Below are 17,394 nucleotides of genomic sequence, written 5' to 3'. Positions count from 1 at the left end.
ATATGTTCAGTAGCCGCGGTATTAACGTTAGTAGCAAGTTCTTCACATCATTATTGACTTCCATTTTTTCTAGAATTCCATAAAAACGAATGTTATTTCTTCAGGCCCTGCCTCCAAATCTATAACTTTTTGTTTTAGGTGCCGGATATCCGGACCCCAATAATCTGCATTATCTAATTTCTCTTCCAAAAAAGTGGTTCTTTGATCTAAAATTTCCACTTTGGTATGAAAGAGTTTAGATCCATCCGTATTGTCTTCATTTCTGTTGCGAGATCTGAAATTTTTACATCCATAGATCCCAATCTTTGCCCCACGGCAGAGATCTCTTTTAAAATAAGGTCTATAGAAGCAATGTCTTGTGGGACAATAGTAGACGTGCCTGGAGGTACAGTGTTCCCTACTATTTGTGTAAACAAAGGCTTTCTATTAGATTTGCCACTGGCCATACTGTTATATTTTAATGTTAGAGAAGACAATAAATAAGTACAGCTTAGTAATCAAATATGATATCCAATTGACTCACAAAGTAGGTAGATATTAACACTGTAAATGGTGACAGACATCTGGGATTTTAAAATTATGGCTATATGTTTTCAAGCGGGAGTCGCTGAGAAACAGTGCATCAGAAATGTTGTACAGTTTTCGCCTGCTTACCCAAATTCACTTTACCCCCTCTGCTGATAGGAATTCCGGTGTTTATTTAATTTCGTAGTAGAGTCTGAATTGTCTAATTTAGAAAAATATCTTAGAAGTGAAAGTTTATATGCTTCTCATACAGCTGCCTTTCGACATTCAAGGAAAGGAATTTCACATATCTCTTCAGAAACTGTCTGTGTTTCCTGATAGAATGAGTAATTTTCACAAACTCTGTCAGCTGTAGGAATGGTGTACAACACTCACTTGCCAAACTGTATTTACGCCACACACCTGCAGGAAAGAAATTCCTGCGCTTACATAATCACGTAATGGATCCTGAACAGTTAAGTGAAGAGAAATACCTCAGAGTTGAGAGTTGTCAGAGGCTTCTCTTACAGCAGCCTTTTCACTTATCTCACCAATAATGACTGAATGCTTTCAGACAGGTGTCCCTGAGAATCAGTGCATCAGAAATAGCTCACATGATTTGCCTGCCTATCCAAATTCGCTTTGCACCCTCTGCTGATAGGAATTCCAGCATTTACTTAATTGCATAGCGGACTCTAAACTGTCAAATGAAGAGAAATACCTCAGAAGTGAAAGTCGATATGTTTCCCCTACAGCAGCCTTTCAACTTTCAAGAAAGGGAATTCCACTTATCTGTTAAGAAACTGGCTGTATTTCCTGACGGAATAAGTAACTTTCACAGACTCTCTCAGCTGCAGAAATGGTGTACAACACTCACTTTCCGAACTGCATTTGCTCCACACATTCGGCTGACAAGAAAATCCTGTGCTCACACATTCAGGTAATGGAGTCTGAACAGTTAAGTGAAGAGAAAATACCTCAGAGTTGAGACTTGTCAGAGGCTTCCCTGTGCTGTGTGTAGAGTTCAACCAAAGGTCAACAGTAATTTAATTCCCCTGGTGCAGCCTCCCAGTTTAAACAGAAGAAAGCCCCTTATCTCTTCAGCAGCTGGCTCTGTGTCCTGACAGAAAGTGTTGTTCTTTGCTCAGCTGAGGGGCCCCATGTTCAGGTGATTTGTAGCCAGGCTTCAGGGGTTCAATTAGGAACTCCGTTTTAACTGGCATCTCATACTTTGAAAGAGTTATGTTGCTGTTATCACATGTATATTTCCTTTCATTCTGACTCCAAGGAGGCTTTTTGACAGCTGTTTGGGTAATCCTTCTCCCCTCAAGCCTCGGAGCTCTACGTTGAGGCGGCCATTTCAGACGGCAGCCAGACTCCGCCCCTCAAAAATACATGTTACCTACTAACAAACAGTACATGCCACACAATCTACGGCTGTGTAGTTACAAATCGAAGACACATGCATACAGGAATCCACCCCATCACACACATCCAAGCAAGATATCCGCCAACTCACCTGCTCCTCTGGTTGCCCATATAACTTGGCATACAGGGGTAGGTCCATATCCACCCACTCCTCGAGCTCCTCCGTGGTGAAGTCCGAGGCCCGTTCCCCTGTGACTCACCCCATTGAAGTAACCAGAGTCAGGAGACAGCAGCACACGCAGTGGATTACTTGCTTGCACGGAAATCAGAAGTCAAGTGTCATGGGTGTGACGACATGGTGTACGTTCCTTGGTGGTGTGCATTGTCACCGCCGGCGGTGATGATGAGAGGGCCAGGATCCCCATTAACAACCATTTAATCCAATGAGTGGGTGCATGACGGTCGACACCGCCATCCGCCATGACGACTACCGCCAGTGGACTGATCTCACTTCCACTCCCTCAGACCTGGATGGCAGGAGGCTGCCATCTTGATAGCACCACGTACATCTATCCTAGCCATGGGCCCCATTCAGAGCCTCCAAAGCTCAGCCCTTAGTCGCTTGCTCACATGAGTGACTGATCCTCACATGCACCCATCTTAGGAAATGTGTCCACACTAGGATGCCATTACAACAGAGTTGACCATGCACACATGTGCCTGACATTGTATATAATCCATAACGTCTGTCTGTGTAACCTATGTATTGCACATCCATTAATACATTTACAACCTGTTTGGGATGTGTATGTGTGACCTTCATATGTGTTCTTTCATCCCCCACAGGTACAGACCCATGTGACGAGGGAGGGCCCCACCTGTGTACAGACCTCTTGTTGATATGGAAACCATGGATGAACGTCACATCATTGTCACCTACAGACAATCGTTCAACAATCCACAAACTCTGTGCTTTACTGGATCCTGTACTTAGATGGGCTCATAGGAATCAGCATGCCATCCCTACTGATGTGCAAGTGCTATCTGTACTCCATCTTTTGGCTACAGGCTCATTTCAGATGACAGTGGGCATGGGTGCAGGGTTCTCATAGCCAAAGTTCAGCCTCATCCTTTCGAAACTCCTGGATGCATTTGTCCAACACCTGCAGACATATGTATAGTTTCCCCAAAGGGCTGCACTACCTGCCACCAAGTCTTGATTTTATGCCTTTGCTAACATCCCCCATGTAATAGGTGCCAATGATGGAACCCACATGTAGGAGTCTGGCCTGGCTTATAGTGGGTATGTGATGGTGCTTACACCTTGTGCCAGGTCCAGTTATACCTTATTAGTAGATTAGTAGTGTTCTAGCAGCTTAGGCTGATAGAGGTAGCTATAGCAGAGCAGCTTAGGCTGAACTAGGAGACATGCAAAGCTTATATCATATAGCATTATATCATAAGAATCACAATACTCAGAGTTACTAAAAATAAAGGCACTTTATTTTAGTGATAATGTGCCAAAAATATCTCAGAGGATATATACTCCCTTAGGAGGTAAGTAAAATACACAAAATATACACACAAACCAAAATCAGTTAAGTAAACACTTAGAAAAGTAGTGCAAACACTAGAATATAATAGGATGCAATAGGTTTAGAGGCATAACAAACCATATACTAAGAAAGTGGAATGCAAACCACTTCGGGACCCCAGGCCTAGTGTAGTGTGTAGAGGGTCGCAGGGAGTGTAAGAAAACACGAAGGGTGTTCAAGATACCCCACCCCAAGACCCTGAAAAGCAGGAGTAAAGTTACCCTACTCCTCCAGAAACACACTAAAGTCGTGATAGGAGATTCTGCAAAGACAACAACTGACTGCAAAGCACTGAAGACGGATTCCTGGACCTGGGGGCCTGTAAAGAAAGGGGACCAAGTCCAAAAGTCACAAAAGTGTCCAGGGGGAGCCCACTAAACCCTAGATGAAGGTGCAAAATGGCTGCCTCAGGGTGGAAGAAGCTGAAGATTCTGCAACAACGGAAGATGCCAGGAACTTCTCTTTTGCACAGAAGATGTCCTACGGCGTGCTGGAGGATGCAGAGTTGTTTCCATGCAGAAAGACTGCAAACAAGCCTTGCTAGCTGCAAAGGTTGCAGTTGAAGAAAATGGGTGCTGCCCGGGCCCAGGAAGGACCAGGAGGTCGCCCCTTGGAGGAGGAGACAGAGGGGGCACTCAGCAGCACAGAGAGACCTCGAAAAAGCAGGCAGCACCCACAGAAGCACTTGAACAGGGGTTCAAGAAATCTGACATGGCGGTTGTCTCAACACTAAAAAGGAGGGCCCCAAGAAGCTGGTGGTCACCTAAGCGAGTTGAGCAATTCAGGATGGAGTGCTGGGGACCTGGGCTATGTTGTGCATGAAGGATTCTTTGCAAAAGTGCACAGAAGCCCTAGCAGCTGCAGATCATGCAGTACACAGGATTACTGTCTGGCATGGGGAGGCAAGGACCTACCTCCACCAAATTTGGACAGAAAGACCACTGGACTGTCGGGGTCACTTGGATCCAGCTCCTGTGTTCCAGGGACCACACTCGTCAAGATGAGAGGGGACCCAGAGGACTGGTGATGCAGAAGTTTGGTGCCTGCGTTAGCAGGGGGAAGATTCTGTCAACCCACAGGAGATTTCTACGTGGCTTCCAGTGCAGGGTGAAGGCAGACAGCCCCCAGAGCATGCACCACCAGGAAACAGTTCAGAAAGCAGGCAGGAGTAGGCGCTACAATGTTGCAGGTAGTCTTCTTGCTACTTTGTTGCGGTTTTCCAGGTGCCTTGGAGCAGTCAGCGGTCAATCCTTGGCAGAAGTCGAAGAGGGAGATGCAGAGGAACTCTGGTGAACTTTTCCATTCGTTATCTGAAGAGAAACCCACAGGAGAGACCCCAAATAGCCTTCAGAGGAGGATTGGCCACCTAACCAGGTAAGCACCTATCAGGAGGGGTCTCTGGCGTCACCTGCTGGCACTGGCCACTCAGAGGCCTCCATTGTGCCCTCACATTGTGCCCTCACACCTCTGCATTCAAGATGGCAGAGGTCTGGGACACACTGGAGGAGCTCTGGGCACTGCCCCTAGGGTGGTGATGGACAGGGGGGTGGTCACTCCCCTTTACTTTGTCTAGTTTCGTGCCAGAGCAGGGGCTGAGGCATCCCTGAACCGGTGTGGACTGGTTTATGCAAGGAGGGCGCCATCTGTGCCCTTTAAAACATTTCCAGAGGCCAGGAGAGGCTACTTCAGACCCTTAACACCTATTTCCAAAGGGAGAGGGTGCAACACCCTCTCTCAGAGGAAATCCTTTGTTCTGCCTTCCTGGGACTGGGCTGCCCAGACCCCAGGAAGGCAGAAGCCTGTCTTTGGGTTGGCAGCAGCGGTAGCTGCCGTGAAAACCCCAGAGTGCTAGTTTGGCAGTAACCGGGGTCCATGCTGGAGCCCAATACCAGATTTGGCATGGGGGGACAATTCCATGATCTTAGACATGTTACATTACCATATTCGGAGTTACCATTGTGAAGCTACATATAGGTAATGGCGTCCCCGCACTCACAAAGTCCGGGGAAATTGCCCTGAACTATGTGGGGGCACCTTGGCTAGTGCCAGGGTGCCCTCACACTTAGTAACTTTGCACCTAACCTTCACTAACTGAGGGTTAGACATATAGGTGACTTATAAGTTACTTAAGTGCAGTGTAAAATGGTTGTGAAATAACGTGGACATTATTTCACTCAGGCTGCAGTATCAGTCCTGTGTAAGAATTGTCTGAGCTCCCTTCGGGTGGCAAAAGAAATGCTGCAGCCCATAGGGATCTCCTGGAACCCCAATACCCTGGGTACCTAGGTGCCATATACTAGGGAGTTATAAGGGTGTTCCAGTGTGCCAATCAGAATTGGTAAAAATGGTCACTAGCCTGCATTAACAATTTTAAAGACAGAGAGAGCATAAGCACTGAGGTTCTGGTTAGCAGAGTCTCAGTGACACAGTTAGGCACCACACAGGGAACACATTCAGGCCACAAACTATTAGCAGTGTGGTCCTGGCTAGCAGGATCCCAGTGACACAGGCAAAAACAAACTGACACACAAGTAAAAATGGGGGTAACATGCCAGGCAAGATGGTACTTTCCTACACCACATAGCTCTCATACCCCCAACAAAGAATTAACAGGAGTACAGGAATCGAAAGAACTTCCACGCCATGAACATACTTTGGTGTATACTGCTGACCAGTACATATCACATGTCAATGCCAGGTTTCCAGGATCAGTCCATGATTCTTTTGTCCTGAGGAACAGCAGTGTGCCACACATGATGGAACAAATACAAGGGGACAGATGTTGGCTAATAGGTGAGTGTGTATGACACTGGATCAGTACTCAGCTGGCAGCCAGGCTGTATGCAAGTATTGGCAGTTTGTTAAAGTCCTCTTTTGCCCACTTTTGCAAGTGATTGTGGCTACCCCAACTTGCAATGGCTCCTGACACCTGTGAGGAATCCCAGGACAGATGCAGAGAGGAATTATAATGAGGCCATGGATATACTAGGAGGGCGATTGGGCACACTATAGGTCTCCTGAAGGCTAGATTTTGTTGCCTCCATCTCTCTGGGGGATCCCTGCGCTATGGCCCTGAGAAGGTGTGTAGGATAGTGGTAGCCTGCTGCATTCTGCACAAATTGCTGTGAGGAAGGCTTTCCCCCTTCTATAGGAGGAGGGTGCTGTCCAACCAGACATGCAACCTCTGAGAGGGGATGAGAGGAATGGTGAGGATGAAGAGGGGGAAGATGTAAACTCCAGGAACCAGCTGATCCGCCTATACTTCCAGTGACTATGAGGTACTGTTCACTGATGCTGTTGTCTTCACTGCACAGTATAAGTCTGACTCATGTGTTTGGTGATGTGGTGTCTGTAGTCATTGACACTGTTAAATAAAGACTGAAGTGGCATGTGCCTGGGTAACCAAAATGGTGTACATTCTGACTTACTTCAGACACTACAGTGCGTGGGATTCCCTTCCTGCAATAAAAGTATAATTATGAAATTGACTGGCTAATGCATACACACTCACAATTGTATACTCATAATGACAGAGGACATACAATTTGGTGTAGATGTGTTTTATTAAGTGTCACAAAATTATAAGTTAGCTGTACAGTCATATGGATTGGGCTCATGGTGCATATCCATACTTTAGTGTATTGGTATTGGCGGGTCAACATGGTAGCACAGTGGCACACCTGGGAGACAGTTCAAGGCAGAGTCACTTCTTTGCGGGGGCCTTGGTCTTGGAAGGTGTTCCAGTGCCATATCTGGGTATGAGGGCACGTTTGAATGACTGGTGATGGGCTGCAGAGCTAGGGGTGCTGGTCTCCTGTGTGCCCTCTGGCAGTGCCACCAGTCCAGTATTTGCTGCTGATTTTGATGGCAGGGCAGTGTCCTGGCTGGTGGTTGGGGCTTGCAGGTGGGTGGTGGTCTCAGGCAGGCTAGGGTAGTGGTGCTGCAGCACCCCTGCAATGGTGGCCATGGTGGCATTGAGTTGCTTTCATTGCTCCATGGCCTCTTGGTTTTGTGCTATCTGCAGCCTTTGATTCTGCTCCAGGGTGGCTAATATCTGGCCCATCCTATCCTGGGAGATCACCTCCTGGGCTGCAGCATCTATCTTTTGGCTACTCCCCTGGGCCACTGATGCCCTCCACTGGCCCTTGACCCCTGTGCCTGTGTCCCCTGCACAGGTCTGGTAGTCACACTTGCACTGGGGCCATCATTGTCCTGCCTGTTGGTGGGTGGAGACTGTGGCCTCGCTACATGTGGTCTGCCAGTCTGTGGCTTGGAGACACTGGTGTGGGGTTGTTTGGCCAGAGCTGATGGTGGTGGATGGGTGGTAGGGCTGTCAGCGGTATCCTGGGTGGGGCTGCCGGAGGGAGACAGTCTAGGACTATGTGGCAGGCCAGGGTATTCCTCAATGTCCATATATCCCTATCCAGTCTCCTCAGTGGGGCCTCTGTCTCCATGTGGGGCGCTGGCACTCCTTGGCCTTTCCTTCCGGGTGGCATGGGTGGTGGTACCTGTGGAGGGGAATGGACATGTATGTTACATGTGCTAATTCGGAAGTGGATGCACAGCTCTGCCCTATTTTGTGCTTTTATGCCCCTGTCAGGCCATGCAGGGTCCTTATGTGGAATTATCCTTTCATTTTGCATGGGGGGTGGAGGTGCAGTAGTGCCATTGTGAATCCTTGCAGGGGTAGGTGACTGTGCACAGGGGGAGGGATGTGGGCCTGTTAGTGGGTTTGTGGGCTTGGAGGGTGACTGGATGTGGATGTTGTGGCCTGGGTGGGGATGAGGTCCTGGTGGTAGTGGGAGGGGTGGGGTGGTACATGCATTACAGGTGTGGTGGATATGAAGTAAATGTAGTTGACTTACCTGAGTCCAGTCCTCCAGTGAGTCCAGTGAGGCCCTCCGGGTGCAGGATAGGCAGTACCTTCTCCTCCCATTCGGTATAGTCGGGGCGTAGTTGGGGGTCCTCCACCAGTCTTCTGTACTGCAATGTTGTGCCTGGATGCCATTGACCTCACCTTCCCCTGCAGGTTGTTCCAGCTTTTGTGGATGTCGTCCATTGTGCATGGATGGTTTCCCACTGCGTTGACCTTGTTGACAATCGTCTGCCATAACTCCATCTTCCTGGCGATCGTTGTCTGCTGCACCTGTGCCCCGAAAAGTTGTGGCTCGACCTTCAGTATTTCGTCCACCATGGTCCTTAGTTCCCTATCTGTGAGGCGTGGGTGATTAGGGGGTGACATGGTGTGTGTTATGGGTGTGGTGTTATGGGTGTATTGGTGAGGGTGCTATTATGTATTTGTGTGTATGACTTTTGTAATGTTGTGTTCAGTGTATGTGTGTAGTGTTGTCAGTCTCGTTCATGCAATTGGCATTCCAAAGGATTGTTGGGGTGTGTATGTGGATGTTTTAAGGTGTTGTGGATGTTTGTCAGGTGTGTGGGTTTCAAACCTGCCAATGTGTGCATTTCTTGATGTTGGGTCCCATTGCTGGACGTGGCGGTCCGTACCGCCAATGATCGATCGACATCCACTATCCACCACAGTGATTTCTGCATCATTATTTGATGGGTGTAGGACTTGTCTACATGGCAGTGGTGGGGTTAAATGTGCAGCCTTACGGCCATCATGGGCCCTGGCGGTGGCTGGAGGTTGCAGGAGTTTTGGAGGTTTCAGTTTTTGGCATCATTATACGGCGGTGTGCTATTCACCGCCACTGGCGGTCTTATGCTCACCGTCGCCAAGGGGGGGGAGAGGTGCTTGCCTCCATGTTCATTATGAGGGCCTATGTCAGTCAGAGAGGAGGATGTGCAGTTGGAAAAGCTTTGATCACAGATACGGACAAATAGGGCCCCCTGCTAGCGCGCCTTAGGCAAATGCCTGAAACAGATGATACTCCCTTATGAGATTGTCACACAGGAAATTAGCAAGGAGGACAGGGTGATAGGCTAAGCTAACCCCTTGTTGCATCTGCTACAGAAAACCTCAACAATATGAGAGTAACCCTTAAAAACTGACAAAGGACAGGGTAGTTGCCAAACCAAACCCATACAATTCCGTTTCGTGTATCAATATCTCATTAGACGCTTTGCTTATAGCCCTGGATTCACACCTTAAATACGTTATTTCTTTTCACATTTACTAGAATTGGCTAATTATACACAAATGCTGTTTTTTATATTTAAAAAAGAATGTTGTCTTGCAAAATGCTTTCGAAATATATATTAATGTATTTTTACACCCAAATGCTTTAAGGTCAATAATACATTTAAAACTTTTGATATACATTAAAAAACCTTTTTTGATAATTTTCTGTCATTATCATATACTTTGCCAAAGTGTAGACACAAATCACCAAATAACATTGAAAAAGATTAGAGAAAGAAACAAAAAAAAAAAGAAATCTGTCAACCTGGTGTTTTGGTGGATTTTAAAGCTGGTCTACACCACCCTCATCAGGACATATAGTAAAAACCATAAAATATTCTGCCAGACAAAAAACACATATTAATACCTTAACTTTGCCATACAAATCAGTCCTAGTATCCTTTATATCATACCACAGATTAACAGTCAATTTTTCACTTTTCAAAACATTCCTGATATACTCCATACTACTACAATAATCCTATATCCAAGGTTACAAGCTGGTTTATACAAACATGTGTGAGAAGACTGGGCTGATTTCAGAAGCCCTCTAACTTTTTGCCCCCATTTTTCATTTTTTGCTGGTGTTTTCCTGACTCTGATAGTACCCTGGGTACTGCTAAACAGTCCGAAGGCCTGTGCTCTGTGTAAACTGTGTATGCAAATTAGGCTGATTATAATTGCAAGAATCACCCTACCTATACGTCCCTAGTATATGGTAGGGCATGTAGGTTTAGAGAGCATAGGTAGTGCACGGATAGGGGCACTGCTGAGGTGCCCAGGGTCATTTAAAGGCAGGTCTGCCTCCTGGCAGCTTTTAAATTAAAGTTACATTCAAATTCTACTTTATAATCAAAAGTACTTCCAAAGTCTTAAACCTACCTTATTTTTACATATGTCACCCCTAAGGTGTGCTCTAGGTGCCCCCATGGTTGGGTACAGTGTAACTATAAGCAGGGACCTTTTAAAATATGTTTTATAAGCGTTGGTGATCAAAAAGCCAAATTCGTTTTTCCCTCATCGTAGTGAATAGGTTTCATAAGGTAAAATGGGGGGACTTTATTTTAATTAGTAAAGTGTCCAAAGAAGCTAGATGTGGCAACTTTGGTCTCAACAGATTGTTATAATACATGCAACAACTTGCCACTGTTGGATTTAACATAACTATTTCAGGGAAAGAGTTACCAGTTTCAGCTCTGTAGTGCCCTTCTCTGATTGGACAGTCTCTGGCAGCCTGGCCAGGCTGCCTTGATGAGATGTAAAGTGACCTGGACTGAACACAAAAGAAGTGCCTGGAGGAGGAGATCTACCTAAGCAGATGGTGAAACAGGATGAGGGGAGAGCAGCAAACTAGTTTTCAATGGGGGAAAGGACATTTGGAGCAGCTCAGGACCTCCCCCATTTCATGCAAACCCAGACAATCAGGAGCCCTCTTTATTAGATTAGGAGAGGGCAGGAGAGGGGGTGTTAAGGATTTTTAGCCACACCAGTGGTTGGGTTCAGCCAGACCTAACCTCCAAATTTCAGTTTCTTCCATTTTAGATTTTTAAGGAACGTTGCTGATTTTTGCCACACTTCCCAGTAAGTAGTCATTCAAGATGGTAGTGGCCTGCCTGTGATTGGACAGTTGCTTTTACCCCAGGAGCAAGGATAAATTTGACAGAGATGCACCCAGACCTCAGATCCCTACAAGGAACAACATCAGAAGAAGAAGGCCTCCCTCCTGGACCCCTGAGCTGCACGTGGACACAGAACTCTGAGGGACGTCACCCTGCCGCACACTTGGGCTTCACCACAAAAAGGACTTAGCCTGTCTTCAATTGCTTCGAGAAGGGACTCCCTGTAAGCTACAGGTACAAAGGAGCTTCCCAAAGTCCCCTCCATCAGGTCCTGCAGAAGAGCCCAGCTAACCAGCGTCTAGTGGCCATTTGAAGATTCTGACCAGGTGCTTTCTGGGAATTGTTATCCCAACTCCCAAAGAGCAACTCAGAGATTTTGGATCCTTGGTTCAAGTTGTGGACCCTTCAAGGACCCAAACGGGACCTCTGGAAGAAGATCCAGAAGATTGGAGACATTTGGAGCAACTGCTGTAAACCGCTCCATAAATTGAAGAGGTGCATTGTGTGGAGTTGTAGTCCCAGATCCCAAGTGGCAAACCAGAGCCTCTGAACCCTTGGCTGGTGCTGTGGACCACTTTCCTGTATCGAGAAACACTTCTGAAAGTAAGTGTAACAGTGTTACATCATGGGTGGCATGAACTCTGGACTTTGTCTCTGTCCAGTGTGATTTTGTTTTTTTTAACCCTTTGAGCGCTATTTGCTTCTAAGCACTAGAATTACATTTATTCTTTAGGAATTCATATGTTTGGTTACCCCTATCCGACTTAAATAGTTTTGGTGTCATTTTAAAGATAAACATATACTCTATTTCAATAAATTTGTTATGGATTTTTATTGTGTTTTGTGTTTTTCTTGTAGGAGGCTGGCCTGGTTTGTAGTGGGTACCTTGGGTACTTATACCTTATACCAGGTACAGTTATCCCTTATTAGTGAAGTAGAAGTGTTCTAGCAGTTGAGGCTGATAGAGGTAGCTATAGCCGAGCAGCTTAGGCTGAACTAGGAGACATGCAAAGCTCATGCAATACCACTTATAGTTACACAGTACTTTTACACAAGTAAAGACAAAACTCAGTGTTACCAAAAATAAAGGTATTTATTTGGGTGACACAGTACCAAAAATATCTTAGAGACAATACTCCTTCTGGAAGTAAGTATTATACACAATATATACACTAGACACAAAAAATAGACAAGTAAATAGTCATAGAACAATGCAAATAGTAGGAAATCCTTTAGAATGCAATGGGAGAAAATAGGTCTAGGGGCAACACAAACCATATACTAAAAAAGTGGAATGTGAATCACGTAATTCCCCCCTAGACAAGTGTAGTGTGTGGAGAATCGCTGGGAGAGTAAGAATACAGTAACAGTAAGTAAATTAACCCACCACAGAGCCCAGAAAAGCAGGAGTAAAGTACTGCAAGTTTCCTTAGGACACACTAAACCTCGTTTTTGGGATTTTACAGCAGCCAACAAAGTCTGCAGAGAACAACTGATGGATTATTGGACCTGAAGATCTGCAAAGGGAGGGGACCAAGTCCAGAAGTTGAAAGAAGTTCCAGGAAGGACAGGAGCCCCTGCCAACCCAGAAGAGGGTGCAGAAGAAGATTCCCTGGTTAGTCAAAGACTGCAGAAATGCACCCTAGGAAGATGCCAGAGGGTTTCTGCATGATGCAAAAGATGTCCCACGGTGTGAAGATTGTTGCAGATGAGATTTCGTGTTGGAAGGTTCCAACAAGCCTTGGCTACGGCAAAAGTGCTTTTTTCATCAAAATGGCACTGGGTGGACTCAGGAGGGACCTGGAGGCCTCAACTCTATGTGAGGAGGAAGAAGGGTCTCTCAGCACTTCAGAGAGCCCTCAGAATGCCAGCCAGCACCCCCAGAAGCTGCAGGATACAGGTTTATAGGAGGAGCAAAACATGGTTGATACAGCACAACAAAAGAAGGTCCTATGCTGCCTTAGAACAACTCAGTGAGTTGAGCATCACAGGGTGGAGTGCTGGGGACCTGGGCCAGGCTGTGCACAAAGGAATTTTGCAAAGAGTACACAGAGGCCTAAGGAGGTGAAGAAGACACAATACACAGGGGTACTGTCCTGCTCATGGAAGGCAAGGTCTTACCTCCTCCAAATTGCATCAGCGGGACCTCAGGACAGTCTATGTCAATGATATCTACACTCTGTGTCCTTAGGAGCATGCTTGTTGCTGTGAGAGGAGTCCCAGGGCACCGGTCATTGCCTTGGAAGGTGCCTGCTTGGAGCAGGGGAGTGACTCTGTCACTCCACAGGAGATTTCTGCAGTCCTTCTGGTGCAGGATTAAGACAGGGAGTCCCCAGAGCATGCACACCATGGAAACTGTTGCAGTTGCTGACTTGGAGCTGAGGTTGCTGAAGAGAAGTGTCTCTTGTAGACACTTTGTTGCAGTTACAGCGTTTCTTGGAGCAGGCTGCGGTTGATCCAAGCTCAGAAGAGTCTGAAGTTGTTGCAGAGGATTCCTGAAGGAAACTTGCAAGCAGAATCTGAAGAGAACCCACAGGAGAGACCTTAAATAGCCCTGAGAAGGGGATTGGCTACCTTATCAGGTATGGACCTATCAGGAGGGGTCTCTGACATCACCTGTTGGCACTGGTCACTCAGAGCCCTCCAGAGTGCTCCCACACCTTGAAAAGCAAGATGGCTGAAGTCTGGGACGCACTGGAGGAGCTCTGGGCACCACCCCTGAGGTGGTGTTGGACAGGAGAGTGGTCACTCCCCTTTCCTTTTCCAGTTTCCTGCCACAGCAGGGGAAAAGAGGTCCCTGAACCGGTGTAGACTGGTTTATGCAAGGAGGGCACCATCTGGGCCCTTCAAAGCATTTCCAGAGGCTGGGGGAGGCTACCCCTCCCCAGTCTGTAACACCTATTTCCAAAGGGAGAGGGTGTAAGACCCTGCTCTCAGATGAAATGCTTTGTTCTGCCTTCCTGGGACTGGGCTGCCCAGACCCCTGGAGGGCAGAACCCTGTCTGTGAGGTGGCAGCAGCTGTAGCTGCAGTGCAAGCCTCAGAGAGCTGGTTTGGCTGTACTGGGGTCCATGGTGGAGCCCCCAGGATGCATGGAATTGGCTCCCCAATACCAGATTTAGAATGGAGGCACAATTCCATGATCTTAGAAATGTTACATGGCCATATTCAGAGTTACCATTGTGAAGCTACATATAGGTATTGACCTATATGTCGTGCACATGTGTAATGGCATCCCTGCACTCACAAAGGCCCGGGAAATGGCCCTCAACTATGTGGGGGCACCTTTGCTAGTCCAAGAGTGCCCTCACACTTAGAACTTTGCACCTAACCTTAGGCAAGTGAAGGTTAGACATATAGGTGACTTATAAGTGACTTAAGTGCATTGAAAATGGCTATGAAATAGTGTATGCACTATTTCACGCAGGCTGCAATGGCAGTCCTGTGTAAGGGTTTGTCTGAGCTCGCTATGGGTGGCAAAAGAAATTCTGCAGCCCAAATGGATCTTCTGGAGCCCCAATGCTCTTGGTACCTAGGTACTATATACTAGGGACTTATAAGGGGGGTCCAGTATGCCAATTGAAATTGGTAAATGAAGTCACTGGCCTACAGTGACAAATTTAAAAACAGAGAGAGCATAAGCACTAAGGTTCTAGTTAGCAGAGCTTCAGTGGCACAGTTAGGCACTACACAGGCATACACATTAGGCACTTTTTTACTGTGATTTTTAAATGCTTTACACACCTGTCTCCCAAGTTAAGCCTAACTGCTCATTGTCAAGTTACCAAAGGTTGAGCTGGGATTAATTTATTCAGATCTAACTGGACCTAGTGGGGGTTAGTGGCATATTGATAAGTGTAGGTACTTATCTGCCCTTACCAATAATCCACTTTCCAACATTATTATGTTTAATTTATATGTCTTACCCAATTGAAGTAGTTTTCACAGTTGTGACTTATAGTCTCACTATGCAGCATTGATTTTTAAAAACATATTTTTATCATTTCTTATATCTACCAGGACACATGCATCTAGTCTGTTTTTATTGTAGTTTCCAAATTATGCAAAATGGGAATTTTCTTACACCTTTATTATAGTAAGTAGTAAGCAGGACCCAACAAGCTCATCTAATATTTTAAGGTAGATAATCAATTAATGTTGGACCTAGGATATTCATATTGCCAACTAACTACTGTTCATGATTTACTTAAGAGTTAAAAACCTTCTCCTTTCTCATGACACCAATTCATTTATTTTGCCATCCATTATACATTCGGACTATATTCCAAGAAATTACTGTAAATTAATAATCATTCTTTAGTTTATATATTGTATCTCAATGTTATTACCTCCATCAAATGGACAAACACTGAATTCCCCTATTTTTATCTTATCTTACTAATACGAGTTATATTGCTACTGGTACGTGTTGCTTAAGGCCTCAAATTTGGCAACACATGTTGTTGGTCTCGTATTAATTTCCTCATATACGACCTGCTCACAGTTTCCCTTTCTGACTGTTAGTTCCGTCTGTTATTCTTCAAGGGTCTGTAAATCCAAAGAAATTGGTATGTTTTCACTAACATTACACCTCCTAATTCATTGCTACTCTTTATTTTTCCACATTGTTATATTCAGAGAACATTTCTTTGTAAATATCCTACATTTTATGGTTGTGTAAAGATATATATTATTGGAAATATTTTTCTTCTATACCTGGCCCTCGGAAAGAATATCTAAATCAATCGCCCAGTGCTGTCAGACATGTTAATACATACAACTCTCTTGCATCTCCCCACGTATACCTGGGAGCACTGTATATGTATACATCATCACGAATTGCTTTGGCACTGGAGACCATTGATATGTGAAGCCCTCTTCGCAGAGGCAACTCCCTCCTATAACTGAGAGCACTGTATATATATATATATAGCATTACCTGTAGTTATTGTGTCTTAAATCATAGCTATTCATTTCATCTTACATCAGCCACACACCATCTAGACAAAACAACCACCAATTATGTTATACTGTGTGGTATTGGTACCAGTGGTTGATCGGGGGAAGGAGGTACTGTTAGAATTGGTTCCAACTGTAACAATTTAAAAGTGGAACCCATCAGTTATAGGACTCCAGCATGGTTATGCATGGCCACACTCTCATCATTTGAGCAATAGCAAGAAATAGAATGCCTTCTAAAAACAAGCATAGTAGAATAGTTAGCTTGGGTCTGCAACCTCTGCAATCTTCACAGTAGACTACCAAATCTGTTGTCTTAGTATTAAAGTACCAGTTCACAGGGTATATAAGTTAGGGGAGAGGGAAAGCTTATAACCATGTAGAAGAAAGCTTCAGCAAAAGATAGGTACAGACAGGAAGACGTCAGCTGAAGAAACAAGAAATATAGAAAAAAGGATAATACAGGGAGGAATAACAAGAATAAACATTAAATAGAACGAAGATGATTTGAAACAAAAGTCATAGGATAATAGAAAAGAGGAAAATATATTCTAATGGGAAAAGGTAACATTTAGAGAAATAAATAATATTAATGAGAACTGGCTGAGGCAAGCAGAGCCTTCAGCAGATGCTGTGACTCTGATGGTGGTACTTCCACCCGCTGCGGCACTGATGGTGGCAACCCGACTGTTAGAAATGGGGTCTTTGGTTGGCAGTCAGGTTACCCCCTGTCCAAGCAAGGACCCACACTCTAGTCAGGGTAAGTCACACACAATGCAAATTATCCTGTACCCACCCTCTGGTTGCTTGGCACTGAGCAGTCAGGCTTAATTTAGAAGGCAATGTGTCAAGTATTTGTGCAATAAATCATACAATAACACAATATTGCACCACATAAATACACCACACAGTGTTTAGAAAAATATATAATATTTATCTGGATAAATGGAGGTCAAAATGATTAAAGATGAAATAAGCAAATGTAGGCATAACACTGAAAAGTGATATAAAGGCCCATATTTATACTTTTTCAGTGCCGCATTTGCGTAATTTTTTGACGCAAAAGTGGCACAAACTTACAAAATACAATTATACTTTGTAAGTTTGCGGTGCTTTTGCGTCAAAAAGTGGTACAAATGTGGCGCTAAAAAAGTAAAATTTGGGCCAAAGTGTCTTAAGTCTTTTAAAAGCAAACAAAGGCCCTC

Source organism: Pleurodeles waltl, chromosome 8, assembly GCF_031143425.1.
Source record: "Pleurodeles waltl isolate 20211129_DDA chromosome 8, aPleWal1.hap1.20221129, whole genome shotgun sequence".
Classification (NCBI taxonomy): domain Eukaryota; kingdom Metazoa; phylum Chordata; class Amphibia; order Caudata; family Salamandridae; genus Pleurodeles; species Pleurodeles waltl.
This window is presented reverse-complemented; position numbering follows the sequence as displayed.